The sequence below is a fragment of the Dermacentor silvarum genome, chromosome 1 (genome assembly GCF_013339745.2).
Source record: "Dermacentor silvarum isolate Dsil-2018 chromosome 1, BIME_Dsil_1.4, whole genome shotgun sequence".
Lineage (NCBI taxonomy): Eukaryota > Metazoa > Arthropoda > Arachnida > Ixodida > Ixodidae > Dermacentor > Dermacentor silvarum.
The window spans coordinates 29801910-29813407 of record NC_051154.1 but is presented as its reverse complement, the minus strand read 5'-3'; positions in this window follow the sequence as shown (position 1 = coordinate 29813407).

Here is an 11498-nt window from a genome sequence, read left to right as displayed (position 1 = left end):
CTAATAAATCTCTTTTCAATGTTTGCCTCGCAGAATAGTATCTCGAGCACTCTAGAAGGAGGTGGTGTGCATCTTTTTCTTGCTGGCCACAAGAACACTGTGAAGACTGGGCGCACTTTTTATGCTGTACAAAAAGTGCCGCGTATATGCTGTACCAAGCCGCAGGCGGTGCAGTAATGTATCAATTTTATTTTATCGCTCAGACTTTACGGAATTTACAATTTTACGCATGGGTCTATAAAGAATAACTCATAACTCTTAGACTGCTGAACAAACCAGGTATTTTTGGCTGAGACGACAGGACATCTGTCTCAGGAGTAGGCAAACTTCACTACGTGACATAGGAAGGTTTTATGTTTCTTTATTATTTTGTTTCCGATTCGCAGGCGCATTCGCTACAGCGTTTCCAGGAATATTGCAGTGTCCTGATATTCATGGAAACGCTATAACGTGATTCATCGCGTTTGCTTTTGTGTGCTCGTCGAGCATTTCATACAAAAAAAGAAAAAAAAACGTACTCGAAGAATGTTTTGTCTATGATTTTTAGTGATGTGTGAGCGGCTTGCGAATCGCTAAAAATAACCCATTTTTGTTCATTCTCTACTGACGCGATGAAGCTACCATCGCTAAACCTTTTGCTATTCTATCTGCGATGCGCTTCATAGCATCAGTAGAGAATGAACAAAAATGGGTTATTTTTAGCGATAAGATGTAACTCGAGATAATTCAAATGTTTGCTCTAACGCCAAATGTGGTATGACGAATGCTGAAGCAGAGGACTTATTATGGTATTGTTTGTCTCTACACTCATGAATATACTATGTATATTAGCTGTAAATCTGCGCAACTATCATGAACATGTCTCTCTTAGCTACTATTTCCTCGACTGATAGCTCTACTTTGCGTGTTGTGAACATCTAAGGAGGGTAGCTAATATTCACTTCTCATAACTCCAAGCTCGGTAATAATGCTTTGTGTTTTTGAACAGTTTTGTCAATTCTGCTTTTGTCCCTTTCCCTAAGGGCATGGTTTAGTGAATGCTGCTCATGTTGCTCATTAACATGCCCTTTAGCGTGTCGACAAGTTTCAACAGTTCTTAAAACTAGAAAGGCGAATGACGAGCTTCAGCGATGACCAGAGGACTCGAGGTTGACTGGGGGACGCTGAACCCACTTGCTCTATGATAGGGCTCGGCCCACCTTGGCGACTACTTCAGACGCGAACTTTCGCAAACCCCGTGCTATACCACCGCATTTACTCCTATGTATACTCCCCATTCTGCAAAGCCTGCGAGGCCCGCGCTGACCTCGATCACATCATCTGGGCATGCCCGCATGCTTCACCCACCAACACCCACCGCACTAACACTACACGCATCATAACTACGACCGAACAATGGGAGACTTTGCTGCTCAGCTTGGACCCATAAGAGCAGCTCTGGGGCGTCCGGATGGCCGAAGACGCCGCCAGAAAGCAAGGACTGGCCAACGTCTGAGGAAGGGGAGGACTGGGGGTTAGTCTCCCAACCCCCGCCGCCCCCAGACCCCATCATGGACACAATAAAGTTTTATCTCTCTCTCTTTCAAGTACGGCCAATGAACTTGCACGCAGTAGCGATCCAGTGTAAAGAACGCTATTACGCGTACTGAGGGGGCCTCGGTTACACTGAGACAGTCACGAACACCTACCTGCTGTAGCATAATTGATTTATAGGGTTTAACGTCCCAAGGAAGGAAGGAAGGAAAGAGTGGAGAAGGAAAGGCAGGGAGGTTAACCAGTTCAGCACAACCGGTTTGCTACCCTACACATGGGAGCGGGATGAGGGGGAATGAAAGATGGGGAGGAGAGAGAGAGAGCACATAACGTACACAGCACACACATCGCCAGTCACAGTCCGTCACTCTTGCGTGGTACGTGACATCACTGTCATAGCCGCTTGTCCAAGCCCGTTTCCTTTAAAAACCTAAGCAGTCCCTTCGTCGCTTTCAGCTGCGATGTCTTCTGTCGACGACACGTGAGAATGGTTTCAATTGACAGTGGTCGATTGTCCAGGTGTGCTAGAACGGACGCCAGGGAGTGTCTCGGAACATTATATTCAGGACAGTCGCATAGAATATGTTCTAGCGTCTCCTCGCAAAGACAGGCATTGCAAAAAGCGTAACGTCCCAAAGCAGCACAGGGGCTATAGAAGTCCGTGGTGAGTGGGCTCCTGATTGAACTAGATTACCTGAGGTTCTCAAGCGCGCAGCCACAGCCGGCGATCGAGTCCGCTACTTCAACATCGTGTTGAGCAGCGCGAAGTCATAGCCACTGAGCCACCACGACGGGTCCGGTTGCAATCTGTGTTTGATTTTGTTTGATTTTTTTGAAGGATGATATAGAGCGAAAATTGATAAATCATGTAGACACTTCTTTACCTTCGTGAATGACGATAAGGAAGAGACAAACGCTCACAGCAGCTTCCCAAGGTCTGGCAAGAGTCATTTTGTTGTAAAACGAAGAAAAAAATAAGTTATACGTTTTTCGGAAGTGTAGTTACCAAGCAAGACAGGATTAGGGAAGAAACAAAAAATACCCTGAAAATCTCACAGTGTTATTTCCCGCATTCATGCGCGCTCCCTCTAGGATGACTTTATGTTTCTCGGAAGACACATGCAGGTTGACTTGTACAACCAACGGCCGCTTTCTTCGCAGCAGCTCTTTTCGCGCTAGCGTGCGGTTGTTCTTTGTCTTAAAGAAGAAAGCAAATTGCTCTCGCAATAACCTCGCTTCGATCAACTATGTAATGTGGCATCCTTCAGCGGAACGCGCGGAGCGTTTTGAATGCTGCTCGCGTGTACAAGTCGTTTCACGCAGATCCGCGTGCAGATGCGTAAGCGCAAGGAAACGCCGTTGTGACTGCCGTTTGCGGCGTCATTTGTCTTCTTGTCTACAGCGTTCTCGGCGCAGCGCTCATCTCCGGGACGTGTTCTGTTTTTGGCGCTCTCGCGACGCCGTCCGGTTTTTTTTTTTTTTTTTTTTTTTTCGACTGTGGCGCAAGCAAACTTTGGTGCACTCCGCCCACACGTCAGAGAGACGCCGGGCGTCGGCTTCTTCTTCTCGGGTCGGCATAATGCGCCCCGCTCATCGAGAGCCGCCCAGCGGTGCCACCTCGCCCCTCCGTTCCTCGCGCTCCATAAAGACTAGCTGGCGTGGTTTGCCGCGCTTTCTTTGCCGCGAACATAAGTTTCGCGCCGAGACGCATTCTTTAGCATCGTAGAACGGGCCTGACTAGGCCGGGATTTGCCTCCGACTCTGAGCAAAAGCTGGCCTAGAAGAAAACTGGAACGAGTTTTGGCGAAACCTTAGCTGCGCTGCCGCTTTACGAGAAAGTGCCTGAAGCAGGCGGTGAAATATAAAAAAAAAGGCGCTGTAGCGTAGCTTTGAAGAAAGGAAGAATAAGCGTGAGAGACACACAATAGCGGGTTTGTGTAATTCTCCCAACGTCGCGTAGAGAACTCAGCTTTGTTCAAGTTTCGCAATTTGATTTTTTTTTTTTTTTTAACGCGGAGGGAAGCCAGTCTAGAAGAGGAAATACGTCTGCGCCACGCGAAAGACGCATTCCTGTTTTAAGTTGTTCTTCATTTTCGCGTTGCTAATATGTGCGGCAAGAAGGAAGTCAAGAGTACTCGGGCCGAATACACAAAACTTTACTTATGTGAAAACTTCTTTTCATTGGGAGGTGCCTGTTCTATCGAACTACTTTAGCGTACGAAGTGTAATGTCAAAACGGCGTCTGATATTACAAGTGAATTCAAATAATCAAAAAAGAGAACTGCATTGCCACTTTACTGATCACAAATATATGCAAAGCGCCGAATTTAAACCCAAACACTCTGTGCTAAGGCTAAACCAACTGAATACTTGTGTTTTACTGTATTTCACATTCCTTGAACAAGTCAAAGTCATGGTGGGAGATTTTAAGTCTAAGTTAGTGAACGGGAAAACAAAATTTCGGCACAGGTGTGTTCCCCACACGTGTTTCTCCCAAGACATATGTTATTCCTACTGAGCTTCACTTTGATAACCCCGATATTTCTGAAACGACCATAGGTCGGCACTACGACTCAACGCCACCCGAGAATCTGAGTGAGCCGGCGTTTGCCTGAATCTGAGTCAGTCCCTGTGAATCAGAGGTCTCATGCCGGTGGGTTAGTTCAAGTAAGTCTGAATCACATGTGATTGCATGTGGTTTTGAGTCCACCAGATTACATGCGAGGCTGAGCCAGCATGGTGCCCAGTGAATCTGACTTTTTATTCACGAGTGGATTCCGTAGAAACCAGTAAGTCTTACTGAGGTGATGTGAATAAAGGACGTGTTCAATAAATGAAATTTTACGACTGTTAGGTTGCAGCTTATACAGTAAATTGCGCACGGCTGTGCCAGTTAAATGTCGCTTTTAGGCGGCATTAAGGTTGTTCCCTGCACAGGATGTCTATGTTTTTTCTGTGGCATATATCTTAGGCACACGGGCTTTCATTTACATAAACTCTAAAAAAATGTTTACACCCTTAAGGGCGTGTCTTGTTCCCAAACAATAACCGTCCTCTGTCTTGTCCGCATTTCCTTTCTTTAACGCTGCGAGCCCCGTACTTCCTATAGTCACGAAAGGCTTGCCCGTTATCAGCGTGACACAGCATTCTCGGCAGGAAAGTATACCGAGCGCTGAGTTTTCAAGAAAGGAAACGCAAGCAAGGCAGATTATTGTTTGGGGACAAGATACGACCCAAAGGGTGTAAACTTTTTTTTTAGAGTGTAGCGTTTGTGCTGCTGTGTACCTGTCGATGCAAAGAAAACAATGTTATTTCAGCCGAGCAATACAAAACTCTTGCCAGCATTGCTGGATTATTTGGCTAAAATACCTTCCTGCGCAACACAGAACGCACCATGGATTAAGCTTAGTCCGTAAATTACTGTGAAGCGTGAAACGCTTCTGCAAAACGCCTTCGGGAGTGTTTCGCGTTCGCCTGAAGGCCTTGCTACCCCTTCATCGTGGCATAAATAATGAAGTCATGGCAGGATGTCACAGCTTTAAATACTACTAAGAAAATGGAATGGTTTTCCATTGAAATTTTCAGAAAATATTGCTCGCGCTTTTGTGTTTAGGGATAACGGCATATCTTGTGGCGTCCATGTCCTCCCAGTCTTTTAGTAGCGTCTTCGACAGTTTTCATCACCAGCAACTACCCACTCACTCTTCAACGCGTTACAAGAAAAACTTTATCTGTTCATAATCACAATTACCTTTTTTTTCACTTATTCTAACCATGCACATTGTGAAAAAATTCATATGTGTGATGCGCGAACTATATGAAGCTTTAAATTACACGCTCGTTTCAATTTTAAATCAAAAGCACAAAGATAATCAAAACGCTATATGAAGGCAGATATTTTGACGTCGTCGCATATTATCAAAATTAATGAAGATAACTTCTACACTGCGTGTTCGAGCAGCAGGCAAGTGAAAACCCCCGGAGTTTGAACAAGCCAGTATGCAGTCAAGCCACCAAGGTAACGCCATATCTGTTTCTTTCTCTCTCTTAATTTTTTCATAGCTTCTTAGTATTTTATTCACCCCGCCCAATCAAAGCAAGCAGCACATTCTCGTGGTGCAATTCCATTGCCAAGCGCCACGCAATCGCCGTCCACATCTCACGTTCTTCTCGACAGCAGGGACTCATCTTACGAAGGAGCGTTGGCCTCCGACCTTCGCAGATAAAGGCGATTAACGAGGTGCGCTATCAACGCGCAAGGCGGCAGAATTGTCGGGCTTCCGGAAACGAGTCGAGCCACTTGGATAAAGCGCGACACCCAACACGTCCTCAGCACGTGCCTTATCAGAGAGAACAAGAGAAATGCCAACGCTTCGAGTATATGGCTCACGTTTCATACACGGAAGTGTCATCCCCGCAGGAACGGCATCACAGCCATGCCTGCAGCGTGTAATATTCCACTGTGCAACGTGCCCGCTTAACCCCGACACGTGTGCGAAAAGCGTATCTCTGAAAACCTGACAAAGTCTTTTCAGAAATTTACATGTAGAGCAGAAATTTGCATGCCATCCGCAATGTATATATGTATGTGTGCTAGTAAAGCTTACACATAAAGCCCTTAAGTTCAAAGACATGGCGGTTTGTGAACACTGCGCCTCCTCTGTACCTGACAGGGGAACGGGCAACAATTCTGGTGGAACAAAATACAGCCTCACATCACAATGGTAAAGAAGAAAGAAAGTGACACTACGCTGCTTAACGATAATGATATATAATCATATAATCATCTGCATGCACTCCACGTGCGTTCACACGCATATTCCCGCACACAACACACGCCCTAAAACATGTTTATGTACCAACCTGAACATGCACACGTCCATAGGTTTCAAAAAGGGACGCTCTGGTAGCTAAGGCCAAACCAAAGACCCATCGCTCATGAGACCACCTGTAAACCAAGAAGCGGCCATGTACCCTTTGCTGTCGCCATAGGCTAGGTCACGATGTGCTGGGCAAGTGGGCTCAGAATTACACGTTAGAGTATTAATATACTAGCATTACATTAGATATACAACACCGCACAGGTCGCGCGAGGCTAAAGCAATAGCCGTATAAGAACTAAACGTCGCGTATCGGAATTAAACTTTGTAAGAATATAGGGAGGCAATGCACAGCATCTATACAGAAATGTTCTAGTGTGTGGACCACTGCGGGGCCAATTACTGCGGGGCTCGCTAAAATGTAATCCAAAGGGGTGACGTTTATTTAGAACATTTTGCTATGCGCGGGGGAAGAACGATTTTAAGTTGAACTTTTCACAGGGTATAGTTGAATCTTCCGGCGAACCAATGCTGGCATTAATTTAGGGGAAGTCGCAAGAATTAGCGGGATTCCTGAACGCTTAAATCGCTTAAGAGCTCCGCTGGTCTTTGATCCACTGTTCTGTACAGTCTGCCAAGAAGCAAAATTCAAAGTTTGGCACATTGTTACGGTGCGATATTTTGCAGCAGCAAATATGAGCCGAGTACGTAGACAAACGCAGCGCTGAGTGTCGAATGAAGGTTTTATTTGTTTTACATATATAGCTCATTGTTACAAGAACAACACAAAAAATTAACAGGTGGTCATGGTCGGGAAAGGCCAGAACGGACATTTGAAAAATGAACACTTCATGCAGGATGAGTGCATGTCCTTAACAAATGAAAAAAAAAAAAAAATGTGGGCAGCTTGCACTAGTGGTGCAAGTCTGGAGTAAACAGTGTAGCTGGTGATCGACCTAGCTTCTTCCAGGTTTTACTAGGCTTGGCTAAGTTTTGCTAGGAAATGCTAGATGCTGCTAGGCATGGTATTCCGAATCGGCTGGCCCCCGACGCGTAGATTCTCGCTTGGGCGCGCGACGCGCTTCAAGATGAGCGGCTTTTTCTACGGGTGTCCGGATCTTCTTTGGTCGTCCCATGTCAAGGCTACATGCACTCGCCACAGAGTCAACAAGAGTTCTGCCGCCATCGCAGCGGCTCCGAGCTTTATTTCCCCGGTGACGTCACGGCCAAGCTTCGCCTTTACACTTCCGGGGCGTGGCTGGTCGAAACCTGCCGAGCCGCCGCCAGCGGCAGCGGCTGTTGTCACGGACACAGCGCGCGTTCAGCGCGAATGCGGGGAAACGCGGTCGGCGTCGGCAGCAGCTCTGCGCGTTGCCTCGTTGGTGCTGCTACAATTTCTTTCTCTCTCTCTCTCTCTCTCACACTTTTATTTTCTCTTTCTCTCTCCTGAGCATAGCGCGCGCCGCGCGCATACTCTCCTTCCCTATCCTTAACGTCACATGTCAAGGCAACATGTGCAGAGCACAGAGAGGAAGGGAAGCGCACGCCGCTCCGCGAGGTGGTTGCTAGGCAACGCCTGGTGACGTCATCGCCAGGCGCAGTTTTTTGTTAGCACTACGCGGCCTAACCAAGAGCTCAAACCGCTCCGCTGTTAAAAACGGTAGGACGCTTAAGCTTCGCCTTTAAGAGCGGAACGCGATAACATTCAAAGATCCCTGACTACTTCTCACGCTTCCCGGCAACTGCAGCTTATGTAACCACCGGGAAACGCTGGCAGCGAGCGCTATGCACGAAGGCGAGCTTTCTGGTAGAAACGCGGCCTCTTGCGCGGGCCGATCTTCTGTTAATTTTTCGCACTTTTAATGTTTCAGTCTGAGAAGATTTAACCGAAAAGACATGCGCTGTCGGTGTTTCGTTTCGCGGCATTTGTTTGTGGGCTGTCATTCGGAAAATTCTGATAAATAACTTTGTAAAGAATGTAGGACAAAGTAATAAGCAACTATAGTTATAAGAATAACTTTATTGCCCTATAGATTTTATACGGCAAATTTCGCTCACGGGACGCCAACCACGGCTACGGCGCCGACGCCTACAACGGATTTTCTGCGACACAGGGCCCTTAACGCCCATATCACGATAGATGCTTGACTAAGAAATGAGTCTCCTATTCTTTTCGTGTGGAAGACTTCTATAATCTCACAGGTTGCCAGCCGCGATAGCTGAGCTGCTATAGCGTTGCGCTGCTCAGCAACTGGTCGACAGTTCGATTCCCGGCCGGCCCGGTCGGTAGCATACATATGGGTATGGAATGCAAAAACACTCCTATACTATGCTTTAGGTGCATGTCAAAGACCCCCCCCCCGTTGGTCAAAATGAATCCGTAACCGCCCACCTACGACGTCTCTCATAAACCACGGCGCAGTTTCAGGACGTTAAACCACACACTTTGATTTGAATGTCGCAGGTTGTTTATTCCTGATGCCTAGACACTGCATCGATGTCATCACGCAAGGGTGCATGACCGCAATCGCGGCAGTACTGCGCAAGATGGGACGTAGTGAAATTTTCAAAGACTCATCGTGTTCCTCTAATCACACATAGATGCATCCACCAATCTTTACTATTAGGACTTCTCACAGGTTAGTGGCAACTGATGCACGATACGTGATGCGATGCAAATACGAGTCATACAACACGGGTATCGTACGACTTTAATATCGTTAATACTTTTGAATTTGCATAGACGCACGTTACAAAGACATGTATCAAGGGTTTTCGACGCCCTATGTATTCCAGGTTTTGCAACTCGCTGCACATCCGTTTTCAGCCATAATGTGCCGCAAAAGCGCACCACACAGAGCACACGACGCGGCCCCACGGTGTCCGGGAAGTGCTTCCGATGCCGGCGTCCATGTCTTCTTAGAACCCGCTTCTCTTGTGTAACCTTCAAGATCCGTGCCAGTCTATTCTTCTTTTGCCTTTCCTGAGAGCACAACGATTCACTTGTGCGAAATGCGAGGGCATGCGCTGTTCACATATACTCTTCAAGCGGAAACGACAAACGCTCACGCGGGTCGATATGTTACTGCGCGCATCACATCCACGAATTCCCACAGGGCCCCGCGCGGCTTCTCGGTACCAGCGCCGAACAGCGAGGAACGAAAACATTTGTGAGATACGCCCTAAGAGTAGGAAAAACGAGCCTATAAGGTTAGACTCGAAATAAAGCGACACTATTGGAACGAAACGACCAATAAAATGGGGATCAACTCGCATGGAAACCGGCGCGCTGTGCGTGGAAAGCGAAGTGCAGGTCAATTGGACTTTGTGTATTTGTGTTTCTTTGCTATTTTGTTTTGTTTTTGTTTTTCAGTTCATGTGACAGGACTTTAAGGGTGAATGTTCGACTTATTTATATGCGTTGACTTTCAGTTTTAATGTGGTTTTATGTGATTTCTGTTTCATTTCTGTAGCCTTCATTATTAGCGGATCTCTAGGCGAAAAGGAGTCAGCGGTGCCAGTTAAAGTCTCCAACATCTCCTAAGCACCATATAATAAAATTAAAATAGAAATAACAAACAACGCTGTCATCACGATATAGAAAAACGAAAAAAAGAAAGAAAAAGAACGGTGTTCCCTACTTTTTTTCAGCTTAGTTTTTCTGATTTCCTCCTTCTCATTCATTTGTTGTTATATATATATATATATATATATATATATATATATATATATGCCAACAACAAACCCTTCTTATACGTATATCGAGAGGTCTCATTAAAGTGTTTTAACTACGGCACCTCTTCTTGGTATGTAAGCTCATGTAATGTGCTACGTTATTACACATAAAATGACAAACATGATGCTTCTAACCACAGAGAAATTATATCAATGGAATTCATTCAACTGCATTTCAAGAAAGCAGTATTTGAAATGCTCTATCAGCCATATTATGTTTCAGACGATTTACCGGAAGATTATGAGTTCGTGTTTTAATACGCATGGGAAAAGCATATTTTGAAACTTTAAGGTTTTTATTAACACAATTTAGTTTAGGTCGCGTCCATATGTTTTTCAAGTTTATACTGTGCTCCAATGCTGCACTAAAGCTTGTTATACTGCGAGTACAAAAAGGAGCTTATCGAAGAACACCAACATACCACTTTATAACTCTATAAAAACATATCACGAATTAACAAACTTTAGATCAGCACAACATTTATGAAAACAGTCTCTACATTGCAAAGGAAAAATGTTCCGAAGACTGCGTGAATAATATATATTGTTAGAAATTTTTGTATCCTGCTTAGTGCCTCTAAGAAGTTCAAAACTTCAACAACAGTCGTAAAATCACAAATACTTCCATTGCTTTATCAAAGATAAAATTTAGCGCGAACGCTTTTAAAGTTATTTAACACATGTTCGAATAGAATTGGAGATGACTTACAACATACATCTCATGTCTGAGATGGAATGGCCGAAAATGCTTTCATTGGACCCCTGGTTCGTTTGTTTCAAAACTGTCAACCGAGACAAAATTCCACGCTTAGTCTTGCCTGCTGTTCAGTTCAGCAATTCTATTTTTTACCTGCACTAATTCTTTGCGAAATTGTAAAACCTTAGCCCTAAGTGTCCACAGCCGCATCGGGCGGATGTATCCAACGGATAAGGGACGGAGCCAAACAAATCCTGCTAAAGCGAAAGATACTTCAGTCTTGTACGTAACAAATTGCATGTAATTATTTACTTGTAATCAATTACATTTCTTAGTAGTTTTGTAATTCATCGATTACAGTTTTTAGAGCGCAGCTCTTCGGCGCCCGTTCCTGCGTTGAGCGTCGGCGTAACTGAGCGAAAGAGCCAGCGAAGAATAAAAGAGCGCACGCGGAGCGCAACGAGCGATGAAAGACAGCGATAGCGAAGAGAGCGCGACGAAGGAAGAAGAGGAGGAAGGAGGGTATGGCGAAAGCGTGAGAAGCAAAGCGTAGTGCCCCGCATAACGGGCGACGACCGCTACGAGATGGCGCCAGAGTAGTGCGTCGTCGTCTGTTCACCGATGGCATGCGGCGAGCGCGTCCACGATACCATATATGGAAACAAAGCGCTGCATGAGCAGAGGTGTGTCTGCGACGGCTGCTGCGAATCGCG